Source organism: Oncorhynchus masou, chromosome 9 (assembly GCF_036934945.1).
Source record: "Oncorhynchus masou masou isolate Uvic2021 chromosome 9, UVic_Omas_1.1, whole genome shotgun sequence".
Lineage (NCBI taxonomy): Eukaryota > Metazoa > Chordata > Actinopteri > Salmoniformes > Salmonidae > Oncorhynchus > Oncorhynchus masou.
In genome coordinates this window covers 53,324,305-53,339,478 of record NC_088220.1, presented here as the reverse complement: position 1 = coordinate 53,339,478, position 15,174 = coordinate 53,324,305, and positions in this window count along the sequence as shown.

Genomic DNA, 15,174 nt, shown 5'->3' with positions numbered 1-15,174 from the left:
TCTGCATCCTTTGACTCTCTATGTCCCCTATCCTCCAGGCCGGCTCGGTCCTCCCCTCCCGCTCCGTGGCTCGATGACTCATTGCGAGCTCACAGAACAGAGCTCCGGGCAGCCGAGCGGAAATGGAGGAAAACTCGCCTCCCTGCGGACCTGGCATCCTTTCACTCCCTCCTCTCTACATTTTCCTCCTCTGTCTCTGCTGCTAAAGCCACTTTCTACCACTCTAAATTCCAAGCATCTGCCTCTAACCCTAGGAAGCTCTTTGCCACCTTCTCCTCCCTCCTGAATCCTCCTCCCCCTCCCCCCTCCTCCCTCTCTGCAGATGACTTCGTCAACCATTTTGAAAAGAAGGTCGACGACATCCGATCCTCGTTTGCTAAGTCAAACGACACCGCTGGTTCTGCTCACACTGCCCTACCCTGTGCTCTGACCTCTTTCTCCCCTCTCTCTCCAGATGAAATCTCGCTTCTTGTGACGGCCGGCCGCCCAACAACCTGCCCGCTTGACCCTATCCCCTCCTCTCTTCTCCAGACCATTTCCGGGGACCTTCTCCTTACCTCACCTCGCTCATCAACTCATCCCTGACCGCTGGCTACGTCCCTTCCGTCTTCAAGAGAGCGAGAGTTGCACCCCTTCTGAAAAAACCTACACTCGATCCCTCCGATGTCAACAACTACAGACCAGTATCCCTTCTTTCTTTTCTCTCCAAAACTCTTGAACGTGCCGTCCTTGGCCAGCTCTCCTACTATCTCTCTCAGAATGACCTTCTTGATCCAAATCAGTCAGGTTTCAAGACTAGTCATTCAACTGAGACTGCTCTTCTCTGTATCATGGAGGCGCTCCGCACTGCTAAAGCTAACTCTCTCTCCTCTGCTCTCATCCTTCTAGACCTATCGGCTGCCTTCGATACTGTGAACCATCAGATCCTCCTCTCCACCCTCTCTGAGTTGGGCATCTCCGGCGCGGCCCACGCTTGGATTGCGTCCTACCTGACAGGTCGCTCCTACCAGGTGGCGTGGCGAGAATCTGTCTCCTCGCCACGCGCTCTCACCACTGGTGTCCCCCAGGGCTCTGTTCTAGGCCCTCTCCTATTCTCGCTATACACCAAGTCACTTGGCTCTGTCATAACCTCACATGGTCTCTCCTATCATTGCTATGCAGACGACACACAATTAATCTTCTCCTTTCCCCCTTCTGATGACCAGGTGGCGAATCGCATCTCTGCATGTCTGGCAGACATATCAGTGTGGATGACGGATCACCACCTCAAGCTGAACCTCGGCAAGACGGAGCTGCTCTTCCTCCCGGGGAAGGACTGCCCGTTCCATGATCTCGCCATCACGGTTGACAACTCCATTGTGTCCTCCTCCCAGAGCGCTAAGAACCTTGGCGTGATCCTGGACAACACCCTGTCGTTCTCAACCAACATCATGGCGGTGGCCCGTTCCTGTAGGTTCATGCTCTACAACATCCGCAGAGTACGACCCTGCCTCACACAGGAAGCGGCGCAGGTCCTAATCCAGGCACTTGTCATCTCCCGTCTGGATTACTGCAACTCGCTGTTGGCTGGGCTCCCTGCCTGTGCCATTAAACCCCTACAACTCATCCAGAACGCCGCAGCCCGTCTGGTGTTCAACCTTCCCAAGTTCTCTCACGTCACCCCGCTCCTCCGCTCTCTCCACTGGCTTCCAGTTGAAGCTCGCATCCGCTACAAGACCATGGTGCTTGCCTACGGAGCTGTGAGGGGAACGGCACCGCAGTACCTCCAGGCTCTGATCAGGCCCTACACCCAAGCAAGGGCACTGCGTTCATCCACCTCTGGCCTGCTCGCCTCCCTACCATTGAGGAAGTACAGTTCCCGCTCAGCCCAGTCAAAACTGTTCGCTGCTCTGGCCCCCAATGGTGGAACAAACTCCCTCACGACGCCAGGACAGCGGAGTCAATCACCACCTTCCGGAGACACCTGAAACCCCACCTCTTCAAGGAATACCTAGGATAAGATAAGTAATCCTTCTCACCACCCCCCCCCTTAATGATTTAGATGCACTATTGTAAAGTGGCTGTTCCACTGGATGTCAGAAGGTGAATTCACCAATTTGTAAGTCGCTCTGGATAAGAGCGTCTGCTAAATGACTTAAATGTAATGTAAATGAAAACCTAAACAGCCCTATCTGGTGCAAACACAGAGACAGGAACAATCACCCACAAAAACACACATTGAAACCCAGGCTACCTAAGTATGATTCTCAATCAGAGACAACTAATGACACCTGCCTCTGATTGAGAACCATACAAGGCCGAAACATAGAAATACCCAAATCATAGAAAAACAAACATAGACTGCCCACCCCAACTCACACCATGACCATACTAAATAATACAAAAAACAGGAAATAAAGTTCAGAATGTGACACACTGTGAGACAACGGGCACCCTTGTCACACCCCGATCTGTTTCACCTGTCATTGTGATTGTCTTCACCCACCTCCAGGTGTCAATCATTTTCCCCATTATTCCCAGGGTATTTATTCCTGCGTTCTCTGTTTGTCTGTTGCCAGTTTGTCTTGTCAAGTCAACCAGCGTGTTTTTCCGCGCTCCTGCTTTTATCCTTGTCTTTGATTTTCTAGTCCTCCTGGTTTTGACCTTTTGCCTGCCCTGACTCTGATCCCGTCTGCCTAACCGTTCAGCCTGCCCTGACCTTGAGCCTGCCTGCCTCCCTGTACCGTTTGGAACTCTGACCTGAACTTTTGCCTATCCTCGACCTGCCTCTTGCCTGCCCCTTGTTGTTTAATAAATATCAGACACTCAAACCATCTTCCTCCTGTGTCTGCATCTGGGTCTCGCCCTGTGTCGTTATAACCCTTCTCGGGTCATTTCGTGATAAAGCATGGCTGCCTGCTCCAATGGAGAGAACTTATAAATGCAGTGATGAAGCTTCAACTGCCTCAAGAGTTATTTAAGTACAGTCCTCTGTGTACATTTCAGTGTATTTTCCCTCACAGCTTGAGGTGGAATCCAATCCTGTCTGACAAAGCAATCACTAGAAGTCTGCAACCCAATTTCAAACACGTTTATTGTGTCTCAGGTTGTCGCAATCCCCAACAGTCAAGATTTTCAATTAGATATTTTATGACAAGCAACAAGCCGTCTGTGTAATCCGTGCAGTCAGCTGGTATGCAAGCTCCTTACTCATTTCACCTTTCATTATGCAGAGCTTGCCTTAAACCCCTCCCTCAAGTCAGAGGGGACTACTTAAATGTGGTAAAGAAGGTAGATTATGATAATACGTTACGAAAAATTCACTAAATTCAACAGCCAGAGATAAAGACAAAAGTTTGGCCTTTCCAAGTTATCAATCAATTGAATTTGTTTTTGCTGGATGACGACAGAGCAGTTATTTAAATGACTCATGCCTCATTGGCTGAATTGTAAGATTCAAATTTTACCCAGAACTATTGCTGTCCGATATCCCATTGGCTCTTTATAATTCAACCATGACTGGCACATCAAGGCTGCCCAGTCATTGTGTCCATTATACATATTGACCCACACTATTCAGACACCTGACACCTGAATAAACTCCCAAACACAGTCCTCAAATTTGATCCCTGTCATGTTATAACGAGGACTTATGCAGCCTATCAGCAACCAGTGTCTGGCCTGGACCAGCTCCATCGCCATTAGCCAGAGAAGCATATCGACTGGAAACTAAAGCTTAACTCTGCAACCAGGTTGCCATTCCTGCCCATGTTGATTTGTGCAGGAGGCTGCTTTGGCTGCCAGCATATTCCCATTATTAAATTAGTTAACCTGTGCATGCATGGCTGTTGAATGGCCATTAGGCGTGTCTGGCCTGGACCAGCTCCATCGCCATTAGCCAGAGAAGCAGAATATCGACTGGAAACTAAAGCTTAACTCTGCAACCAGGTTGAATGTACAACTATTTGGTGGGGCTAAAATGGCCAGAACAACATTCCTGCCCATGTTGATTTGTGCAGGAGGCTGCTTTGGCTGCCAGCATATTCCCATTATTAAATTAGTTAACCTGTGCATGCATGGCTGTTGAATGGCCATTAGGCCGCTGCCATGACAGACCCTTCATGCCATTCAGCCCCAGATCTTAGTAGCTGACAAGGGCCCTAATAGTGACCCAGTCTGCCTCGTGTCACACCTCATAAACCATGGGCCAGCTCCAAAGAGAGAGAGAGAGAGAGAGAGATTGTCACCTCCACCTTCACAAGACTGTCTCTCCAGTCTCCCCACACTGCCGCGTTGACTTTAGCCATGGCTGATTTGACTGCAGGCAAATATATCGTGTCTGGACCAACTCCATCGCCATTAGCCAGAGAAGCAGAATATCGAACTGGAAACTGCAACTCTGCAGGGTTGAATGTACAACTATTTGGTGGGGCTAAAATGGCCAGAACAACATTCCTGCCCATGTTGATTTGTGCAGGAGGCTGCTTTGGCTGCCAGCATATTCCCATTATTAAATTAGTTAACCTGTGCATGCATGGCTGTTGAATGGCCATTAGGCCGCTGCCATGACAGACCCTTCATGCCATTCAGCCCCAGATCTTAGTAGCTGACAAGGGCCCTAATAGTGACCCAGTCTGCCTCTTGTCACACCTCATAAACCATGGGCCGCTCAAAGAGAGAGAGAGAGAGAGAGGAGATTGTCACCTCTCCACCTTCACAAGACTGTCTCTCCAGTCTCCCCACACTGCCGCGTTGACTTTAGCCATGGCTGATTTGACTGCAGGCAAAGAGAAGCAGAATATCGATAAACTAGGCTTAACTCTGCAACCAGGTTGAATGTACAACTATTTGGTGGGGCTAAATGGCCAGAACATAATAGGGCAGTATTAGCAAGGTGTAAAATACTGTAAATCCCTTCAACTGTAAGCATCGTGTGACAAACTAAATCCTCAGGAGCAGGGTGTCAGTGTTCAGAATCTTAGTAAAAGAGTATCTACACCTCAGGGAAGACACGTCTCCACGCAGTGTGTGTGTAGGTGTGTCCACACATGTTTAAGGATGTAAACAAATGCCCCAGACATGGTCCTCCTGTCAATGCCAACATGGTCCTCCTGATTCTTTGTGTTGATGCTACAGTAGCTGTGTGTTTATCACAGACACATACTGAGCCTCGGAGACAGGCCAGATGTCAGTCTCCCTCTGTATGGGAGAGAAGGAGCCACCAGAGTCAAGTGACTAATGATAACAGACAAGCACATCACCAGGCCCTCCCTCAAGTCCCCCTTATTGATGCAGGCCGGCCGTGTCACTGCCTACATCAAGCGCTCAATGTGACTTTCTGAAACGTGCTCTCTTTGACCACACACAGAAGGAATGGCACCCGCCACCGCTGAGCATGTCTCTTCTGCCCGTGTCAACAGTCATGCCTGGGCACCGTCTGAAGTGCTAATTGCCTGTCTCTCTCCTGGAAGACTCCTGGTTAAGACGGATGGCCCTTAATATCCTCCCTGGGATCCTGACAGGTTTGTTTGAGGTCTCCTCTCAGTAAACAAAAGTGTCAAGGCTAACTGATGGGGAAAGAACCCTGAGTGACATATGTTTGGGGCTTTTTAGTGTACATTTATTTATATTTAACCTTTATTTAACTAGACAAGTCAGTTAAGAACAAATTCTTATTTACAATGACAGCCTACTGGGGTCATTCTGCCCCTGAGCAGCAAAACAGCTTTTAGCTTTTTTAGTTTTTAGCTCAGGGATATGATCCAGCAACCTTTTGGTTACTAGCCCAACACTCTAACCACTAGGCTACCTGCCATCCCAAATGGGAGAAGGTATAGATCTGAAAGGATGTTTGTGGGTGTATAGGCTGTTTGATTATGGGAGATACTGAGAGTACAAAAGTGTGTGTGTGTGTGTGTGTGTGTGTGTGTGTGTGTGTGTGTGTGTGTGTGTGTGTGTGTGTGTGTGTGTGTGTGTGTGTGTGTGTGTGTGTGTGTGTGTGTGTGTGTGTGTGTGTGTGTGTGTGTGTGTGTGTGTGTGTAACTATTCTTGTTGGGACCAGACGTCCCCAAAAGAGTAGGAAACAAACAAAAATTTGACCAACTGGGGACATTTTACATACATACACATAGGTATGCGGCTGGGCGTACACACAGTCTTGTACAGCTAACCATGTGGGGACACACAATTCAGTCCCATTCCAAATTATATTTTTCCTAACCTGAGCCCTAAACCCCCTAGAAATAGCATTTGACCTACACACACACACACGGTCAAATGCTATTTCTAGGGGGTTTAGGGTTCAGGTTAGAATTAGTGTTAGGGTTAGAATTACGTTATTAAGGGTTAGGAGCTAGGGTTAGTGTTAGGGTTAGGAGCTTGGGTTAGGTTAGGTTTTTGGGTTAAGGTTAGGTTTAGGGTAAGAATATGGGTTAGGAAAAATATAATTTTGAATGGGACTGAATTGTGTGTCCCCACATGGTTAGCTGTACAAGACTGTGTGTACGCCCAGCCGCATACCTATGTGTATGTATGTAAAATGGAGCGCTTAGCACTGTCAGAGGGGTCCGTGGCAAATGTGGTCCTGTCAGGTAGTGGAGCTCTATTCTGGTGTCACAATTTATCAGCGTCCCTGAGGTGGCTAGCCCACATATCAGCCTCTCTGGGATCCACACACACACACACACTAGCACTAATTAGCAGGCTGTGTATGGGGACTGTAATTGGGGATGGCACTTGTCACCAGATTTATTCTAAAGCCTGTGGTGTCCCTCAGCTGCTCTGCTATGATTACCAGCTCCTGCACCAGCACCTTTCTTCATTCAACTTCAACATCTCCTGGCTGAACTTGTTCTCCGCTCTCCTGCTGTTTATTCTCAGGCTCTGTAAAGTCGGACAGGAGTCGACCTTCCTTCAATCAGTATGCTGACTAACAGCCTATTAATATGGAAGCTTATGTAAATGACAGACCGGGACCGACCCTGTTGTCAAATATTAGTTGTAATGCGTCTTCATTAAATTTGTCACTGTGTATTCTGTGAAGCCGTAGATGGTGTTTGTTTTTCTCTTAATGACGAGAGAACCTTTGTTTGTCAGTCATCAATCGGCTGAGCACTCCATTAAATCCTCATTCCAGAAGGAGTATTGCAATTATTCTGATGTTAATTAGCTCTGGTTCACCACACAATGGCAAGCCAATATTTTCCAGTCAGGTTTGAAACATAATGTTTGTGGCCTCTCACAGACACTTTGAGCTTTACCGACTCTGCAACATATGAGTACTCCTAAGTCAACACTAACCATGTTTTCTTTAGTATTTAATTTTGAGAGGCTGGGAGGTGGGGATAACGATCACTGGCTGCTCTTACCAGGTTAAGACCATATTGAATTAGTAAAGGAATAGTTCATTCTTCAATACGTTTCAAGTTGTGTATTGCGTATCCAGATCACTTGACTGTATAGCTTGTTTTTACATCCTAACCCTGCTTTCTCTAAACAGCCTCTACAAACTTCAGCTAACTTTAGTCACCGTTAGCTAAACATCAACTGGAGTGATAGAGGCATGTGTGCAATTGTCAATATCTCAGCTGAAATCATCTCCCTTTTTGGTTGGATGTTATATGGAAAAATGTCATGTCTTGTTATGTCTGTTCCTGTCCTTTCTCTTCATTCTCTCTCTCTGCTGGTCTTTTTAGGTTACCTTCTCTGTCTCTCATCCCTCAGCTGCTCTACATTTCCCCTAACTAGCTCATTCTCTCTTTCCCCACCTGTTCTCTCTTCCCCCTCTGATTAGGTCTTTATTTCTTTCTCTGTTCCTGCTACTTTCAGTGTCTGATTCTTGTTTGTGTTTTTTGATGCCAGAAGCAAGCTGTCGTCTCGTTTGCTTCCACCTTGTCCTGTCCTGTCGGAGTCTGCATGGCAGGTGCAACCTGCATTATACTACGTTCTTTTGTTCCATTGACTACGTTGGAAGAGGATTTATGCCATTCCTGTTTTTTATTAAAGAACTCTGTTTTCTGTTAAAACCGCGTTTGGGTCTTCACTCAAGTTCATAACAGAAGAATCAGACCAAGAATGGACCCAGCGGCTCCGGACCCTTTTCACTCCGCCGTCAAGATCCAGGGAGCGATGCTAGGCAGACACGAGGAGGAATTGTCTGCTGCTCAACATGCCGTTGAGACCCTGGCCGTCCAAGTCTCCGACCTCACAAGACGGGTTCACCAACTCCACCTCGATCCACCGCCCACTTCCAGGGTTTCCGAGTCTCCGGAGCCCAGGATCAACAACCCGCCGTGTTACTCTGGGAGCCCACTGAGTGCCGCTCATTCCTCACTCAGTGTGATGTGGTGTTCTCTCTCCAGCCCAACACTTACTCCAGGAGCGCAGCCCGCATCGCCTACGCATTTCTCTCCTTACCGGACGGGCGCGTGAGTGGGGCACGGCAGTCTGGGAGGCGAGGGCTGAGTGTATTAACCAGTATCAGGACTTTAAGGAGGAGATGATACGGGTTTTTGACCGTTCTGTTTTTGGCGAGGAGGCTTCCAGGGCCCTGTCTTCCCTATGTCAGAGGAATAGATCCATAACGGATTATTCTATTGAGTTTCGCACTCTCGCTGCCTCTAGTGACTGGAACGAGCCGGCTTTGCTCGCTCGTTTTCTGGAGGGTCTCCACGTCGAGGTTAAGGATGAGATCCTCTCCCGGGAGGTTCCTTCCAGTCTGGACTCCTTAATAGCTCTCGCTATTCGCATAGAGCGACGGTTTGATCTTCGTCGCCGAGCTCGTGGAAAGGAGCTCACGTTCTCCGTTGCTCCCTCTCCACATCACTGCCACCTGCCGCATCACTGCCACCCTCCCCGCCGGCTCGGATGCTGAGCCTATGCAGCTGGGGGTATTCGCATCTCGGCCAAGGAGAGGGAACGGAGAATCACCAATCGCCTCTGTCTCTACTGCGGCTCCGCTGGTCATTTTGTCACCTCATGTCCAGTAAAAGCCAGAGCTCATCAGTAAGAGGAGGGCTACTGGTGAGCGCAACTACTCAGGCCTCTCCTTCTGGATCACGCACTACCTTTCCGGTCCATCTCCGCTGGCCCGGTTCATCTGCTTCCTGCAGTGCCTTGATAGACTCTGGGGCGGAGGGCTGTTTTATGGACGAGACCTGGGCTCGGGAACATGACATTCCTCTCAGACAGTTAGGGGTGCCCAGGGCCTTGTTCGCTTTAGATGGTAGTTCTCTCCCCAAGATTCAGCGTGAGACGCTGCCTTTAACCCTCACTGTCTCTGGTAATCATAGCGAAACCATTTCTTTTTTAATTTTTCGTTCACCTTTTACACCTGTTGTTTTGGGTCATCCCTGGCTAGTGCGCCATAACCCTTCTATTAATTGGTCTAGTAATACTATCCTATCCTGGAATGTTTCTTGTCATGTAACCTGTTTAATGTCTGCTATCCCTCCTGTTTCCTCTGTCTCTTCTTCACAGGAGGAGCCTGGCGATTTGACAGGGGTGCCGGAGGAGTATCACGATCTGCGCACGGTGTTCAGTCGTTCCAAGGCCACTTCTCTCCTCCACACCGGTCGTATGACTGTAGTATTGATCTCCTTCCGGGAACTACTCCCCCCGGGGTAGATTATACTCTCTGTCGGCTCCCCGAACGTAAGGCTCTCGAGGATTATTTGTCGGTTTCGCTCGACGCCGGTACCATAGTCTCCTCCTCCTCCCCCCGCCGGCGCGGGGTTCTTTTTTTGTTCAGAAGAAGGACGGGTCCCTGCGCCCATGCGTGGATTATCGAGGGCTGAATGACATAACAGTTAAGAATCGTTATCCGCTTCCTCTTATGTCTTCAGCCTTCGAGATCCTGCAGGGAGCCAGGTTTTTCACCAAATTGGACCTTCGTAACGCCTACCATCTCGTGCGCATCAGGGAGGGGGACGAGTGGAAGACGGCGTTTAACACTCCGTTAGGGCACTTTGAATACCGGGTTCTTCCTTTCGGCCTCGTTAACGCTCCAGCTGTCTTTCAGGCACTAGTTAACGACGTCCTGAGAGACATGCTGAACATTTTTGTTTTCGTTTACATGGATGATATCCTGATTTTTTCACCGTCTCTCTCGATTCATGTTCAGCACGTGCGACGCGTCCTCCAGCGCCTTTTGGAGAACTGTCTTTATGTGAAGGCTGAGAAGTGCACTTTTCATGCCGCCTCTGTCCCTTTTCTCGGTTCCGTTATTTCCGCTGAGGGCATTAAGATGGATCCCGCTAAGGTCCAGGCTGTCATTGATTGGCCCGTTCCTAAGTCACGCGTCGAGCTGCAGCGCTTTCTGGGCTTCGCTAATTTCTACCGTCGTTTCATCCGTAATTTCGGTCAGGTGGCAGCTCCTCTCACAGCCCTTACTTCTGTTAAGACGTGCTTTAAGTGGTCCGTTTCCGCCCAGGGAGCTTTTGATCTTCTTAAGAATCGTTTTACATCCGCACCTATTCTTGTTACACCTGACATCTCTAGACAGTTTGTTGTTGAGGTTGACGCGTCAGAGGTGGGCGTGGGAGCCATTCTTTCTCAGCGCTCTCTCTCTGACGGCAAGGTCCATCCTTGCGCGTTTTTCTCTCATCGCTATCGCCGTCAGAACGTAACTATGATGTTGGTAATCGCGAACTGCTCGCCATCCGCTTAGCCCTAGGCGAATGGCGACAGTGGTTGGAGGGGGCGACCGTTCCTTTTGTCGTTTGGACTGACCATAGGAACCTTGAGTACATCCGTTCAGCCAAACGACTTAATGCGCGTCAGGCTCGTTGGGCTCTGTTTTTCGCTCGTTTCGAGTTTGTTATTTCTTATCGTCCGGGCTCTAAAACACCAAACCTGATGCTTTATCTCGTCTCTTCAGTTCTTCTGAGGTCTCCACCGACCCCGATGGGATTCTCCCTGAGGGGCGTGTTGTCGGGTTGACTGTCTGGGAATTGAGAGGCAGGTAAAGCAAGCACTCGCTCACACTCCGTCGCCGCGAGCTTGTCCTAGGAACCTTCTGTTCGTTCCCGTTCCTACTCGTCCGGCCGTTCTTCAGTGGGCCCACTCTGCCAAGTTAGCCGGCCACCCCGGCCTTCGGGGTACGCTCGCTTCCATTCGCCAGCGTTTCTGGTGGCCCACTCGGGAACGTGACGCGCGCCGATTTGTCGCCGCTTGTTCGGTCTGCGCGCAGACTAAATCTGGGAACTCTCCTCCTGCCGGCCGTCTCAGACCGCTTCCCATTCCCTCTCGACCGTGGTCTCACATCGCTTTAGATTTTATCACCGGACTGCCTTCATCAGCGGGGAAGACAGTTATTCTTACGGTTGTCGATAGATTCTCTAAGGCGGCTCATTTCATTCCTCTCGATAAGCTCCCTTCTGCTAAGGAGACGGCTCAGATCATTATCGAGAATGTTTTCCGAATTCATGGCCTTCCGTCTGACGTCGTTTCCGACAGAGGCCCGCAGTTCGCGTCTCAATTTTGGAGGGAGTTTTGCCGTTTGATTGGGGCTTCCGTCAGTCTCTCGTCCGGCTTTCATCCCCAGTCTAACGGTCAAGCCGAACGGGCCAATCAGACTGTTGGTCGCATTTTTTACGCAGTCTTTCTTTTCGTAACCCTGCGTCTTGGTCAGAACAGCTCCCCTGGGCAGAGTACGCCCACAACTCGCTTCCCCCTCGTCTGCTACCGGTCTATCCCCTTTTCAGTGTAGCCTCGGGTACCAGCCTCCGCTGTTCTCATCTCAGCTCGCCGAGTCCTGCGTCCCCTCCGCTCAGGCTTTTGTCCAGCGTTGCGAGCGCACCTGGAAGGGGGTCAGGTCGGCACTTTGCCGTAATAGGGCGCAGACTGTGAGGGCCGCTAATAAGCGTAGGACCAAGAGTCCTAGATATTGTTGCGGTCAGAGAGTATGGCTCTCCACTCAGAACCTTCCCCTTAAGACAGCTTCTACAAGTTGGCCCCGCGGTTCATTGGTCCGTTCCGTATTTCCCAGGTCATTAATCCTGTCGCAGTGCGACTTCTTCTCCCGCGCTATCTTCGTCGCGTTCACCCGGTCTTCCATGTCTCCTGTGTTAAGCCCGTTCTTCGCGCCCCCGCCGTCCCTCCCCCCCATCCTTGTCGAGGGCGCACCCATCTACAGGGTTCGTAAGATTTTGGACATGCGCCCTCGGGGCCGTGGTCATCAGTACCTAGTGGATTGGGAGGGGTACGGTCCTGAGGAGAGGAGTTGGGTTCCCTCTCGGGACGTGCTGGACCGTTCGCTGATCGATGATTTCCTCCGTTGCCGCCAGGTTTCCTCCTCGAGTGCGCCAGGAGGCGCTCGGTGAGTGGGGGGGGGGTACTGTCATGTCTTGTTATGTCTGTTCCTGTCCTTTCTCTTCATTCTCTCTCTCTGCTGGTCTTTTTAGGTTACCTTCTCTGTCTCTCATCCCTCAGCTGCTCTACATTTCCCCTAACTAGCTCATTCTCTCTTTCCCCACCTGTTCTCTCTTCCCCCTCTGATTAGGTCTTTATTTCTTTCTCTGTTCCTGCTACTTTCAGTGTCTGATTCTTGTTTGTGTTTTTTGATGCCAGAAGCAAGCTGTCGTCTCGTTTGCTTCCACCTTGTCCTGTCCTGTCGGAGTCTGCATGGCAGGTGCAACCTGCATTATACTACGTTCTTTTGTTCCATTGACTACGTTGGAAGAGGATTTATGCCATTCCTGTTTTTTATTAAAGAACTCTGTTTTCTGTTAAAACCGCGTTTGGGTCTTCACTCAAGTTCATAACAGAAAAACATGCGCACATTAATTGTTATCTAGTGGCGGCTAATGTTTTTTAGTTAATTTTTAATTATACCCCCTTTTTTCTCCCCAATTTCATGGTATCCAATTTTTTGTAGCTACTATCTTGTCTCATCGCTACAACTCCCGTACGGACTCAGGAGAGACAAAGGTTGAAAGTCAAGCGTCCTCCGATACACAACCCAACCAAGCCGCACTGCTTCTTAACACAGCGAGCATCCAACCCGGAAGCCAGCCGCACCAATGTGTCGGAGGAAACACTGTGCAACCTTGGTTAGCGTGCACTGCGCCCAGCCCGCCACAGGAGTCGCTGGTGCGCAATGAGACAAGGATATCCCTACCGGCCAATCCCTCCCTAACCCGGACCACGCTATGCCAATTGTGGGTCGCCCCACGGACCTCCCGGTCGCAGCCGGTTACAACAGAGTCTGGGCGCGAACCCAGCGTCTCTGGTGGCACAGCCCTTAACCACTGCGCCACCCAGGAGGCCCGTAGTGGTGGCTAATGTTAGCTAATGTTTGTAGTGGCTGTTTAGAGAAAGCCAAACCAGGGTTAGGATGGACATGAAAGGGATCTAAGTAAAAACGAGCCACAGAGTCAAGTGTGTCTAGACACTCCACCCACAACTGTCAGAGTAATAAAACAATGCAATTCATGAGCAGTCCAAATGAAAGAAAACCAAAACATTGATTATAGTTTTGTCCTGGCCCATAGACTAAGTTGTAAAATCCTTAACTTCCCCTTTTAACTGCTTCATGTTGGTTTTGAGATTGTCACTGAGTTGAGAGCAGGCCTGTGCAATTACTTTCCATGGGGGGCGAATTAGAGTATATCTTTGCCATCGCGGGCCAGAATCATGTTACAAGATTATACATCATGTGTATGACTGTGTTGACAGATATATCTACTGTAAATCACATCCTGATATGGTACTCATTTGACTTTTTTAACATGCACAGAAATAAACCACATCCATGTTCTCCTTTTGGTATCTTCATTATTAAAACATGCAATTTTACCTTTATTTAACTAGGCAAGTCAGTGAAGAACAAATTGTTATTTTTAATGACATAGGAACAGTGGGTTAACTGCCTTGTTCGGGGGCAGAACAATAGATTTTTACCTTGTTAGCTCAGGGATTCAATTTTATAACCTTGCGGTTACTAGTCCAACGTTCTAACCACTAGGCTACTTACCGCCCCTTGGGAACGGCTTGCTATTCAATGAACTACACGGAGGGAAAAGTACATTCAGCACCACGGACAGAACTTAACGGGTATGCACAAAAACACAAGAAGGAGAGCACAAGCTCGACATTACATTTTAAACTACTCAATTTGTGTGAGGAGTGAAGTCTCTGATGGGCTTTGACAAGAGCAGTGAAGACAGAGATAGTTTCTGACGTCGCTATGCACAGGATTGCTGAGAGGTGAGAGTCAGTGAGAGATCTGTGCCTTGACTTCAAATCAAACTTTATTTGTCACATACACATGGTTAGCAGATGTTAATGCGAGTGTAGCAAAATGCTTGTGCTTCTAGTTCCGACTTGGTATATTTCATAACGGAAAATATCTGTTCACATACATAAGTTGACCCAAACAGTACAAACATCTTTTGAGCATGACTCCGAATCTTTGGAAAGTTTTGTTAATCAAGAGATGCATAGAACCTCATCAGTGACATTGTTTTGGACAGCTCTCCAATCATTGCATCAGACTGAAGATCGATAAGCTCAAGTTGCAGGTCAATGGGAGCGTTATCCACATTGAAGGTGAAACCAACAGCATGTCATTTTCCAACACTTTGAAATCCTCAAAACGATGAGAAAACTCGCCATTCAAAGCACACAGCAGCGAAGATACGTCTCCGATGGTCATCTGATAGAGAACAGACTAGTGGTGTCGGAAGTTGGGTGAGATTGTTGGCTTCTACTTGTCGGGTCAGGAGGAGTAATTTTCCCTTGAAGGCTTTGACAAGGCTGTACATCTGGTGCGCAAAAAGGCCCTTCCCTTCCAGTTTGGAATTCAGTTCATTCATGAAGGCCATGATGTCCACGGTGAAGGAAAAATCAGCCAACTATTCTTTATCTTTTAGTTGAGGGAAATCCACATACTTTCCTTTCATTTTCAAAAACAATCTCCAACTTCAGGTCCCACACCCTTTTAAGCACCTTCCCCAAACTCAGCCATCTCACGTTTGTGTGATAGGGGAGATCTGCATGACCCGACTCTGTCTCTTCCAACAGCGAGACAAACTGTTTGTTGTTTAAAGATTTTGCTCTTATGATGTTTACCACTGTAGGGATTGTATCCACAACATGGCTCATTTTCAGAACACATTTATAGAGCACCTCTTGCTGAATAATACAATGCAGGAAAATAATTTTCTGATCTGGGTTCAGCTCAGCTACTTGATCTTT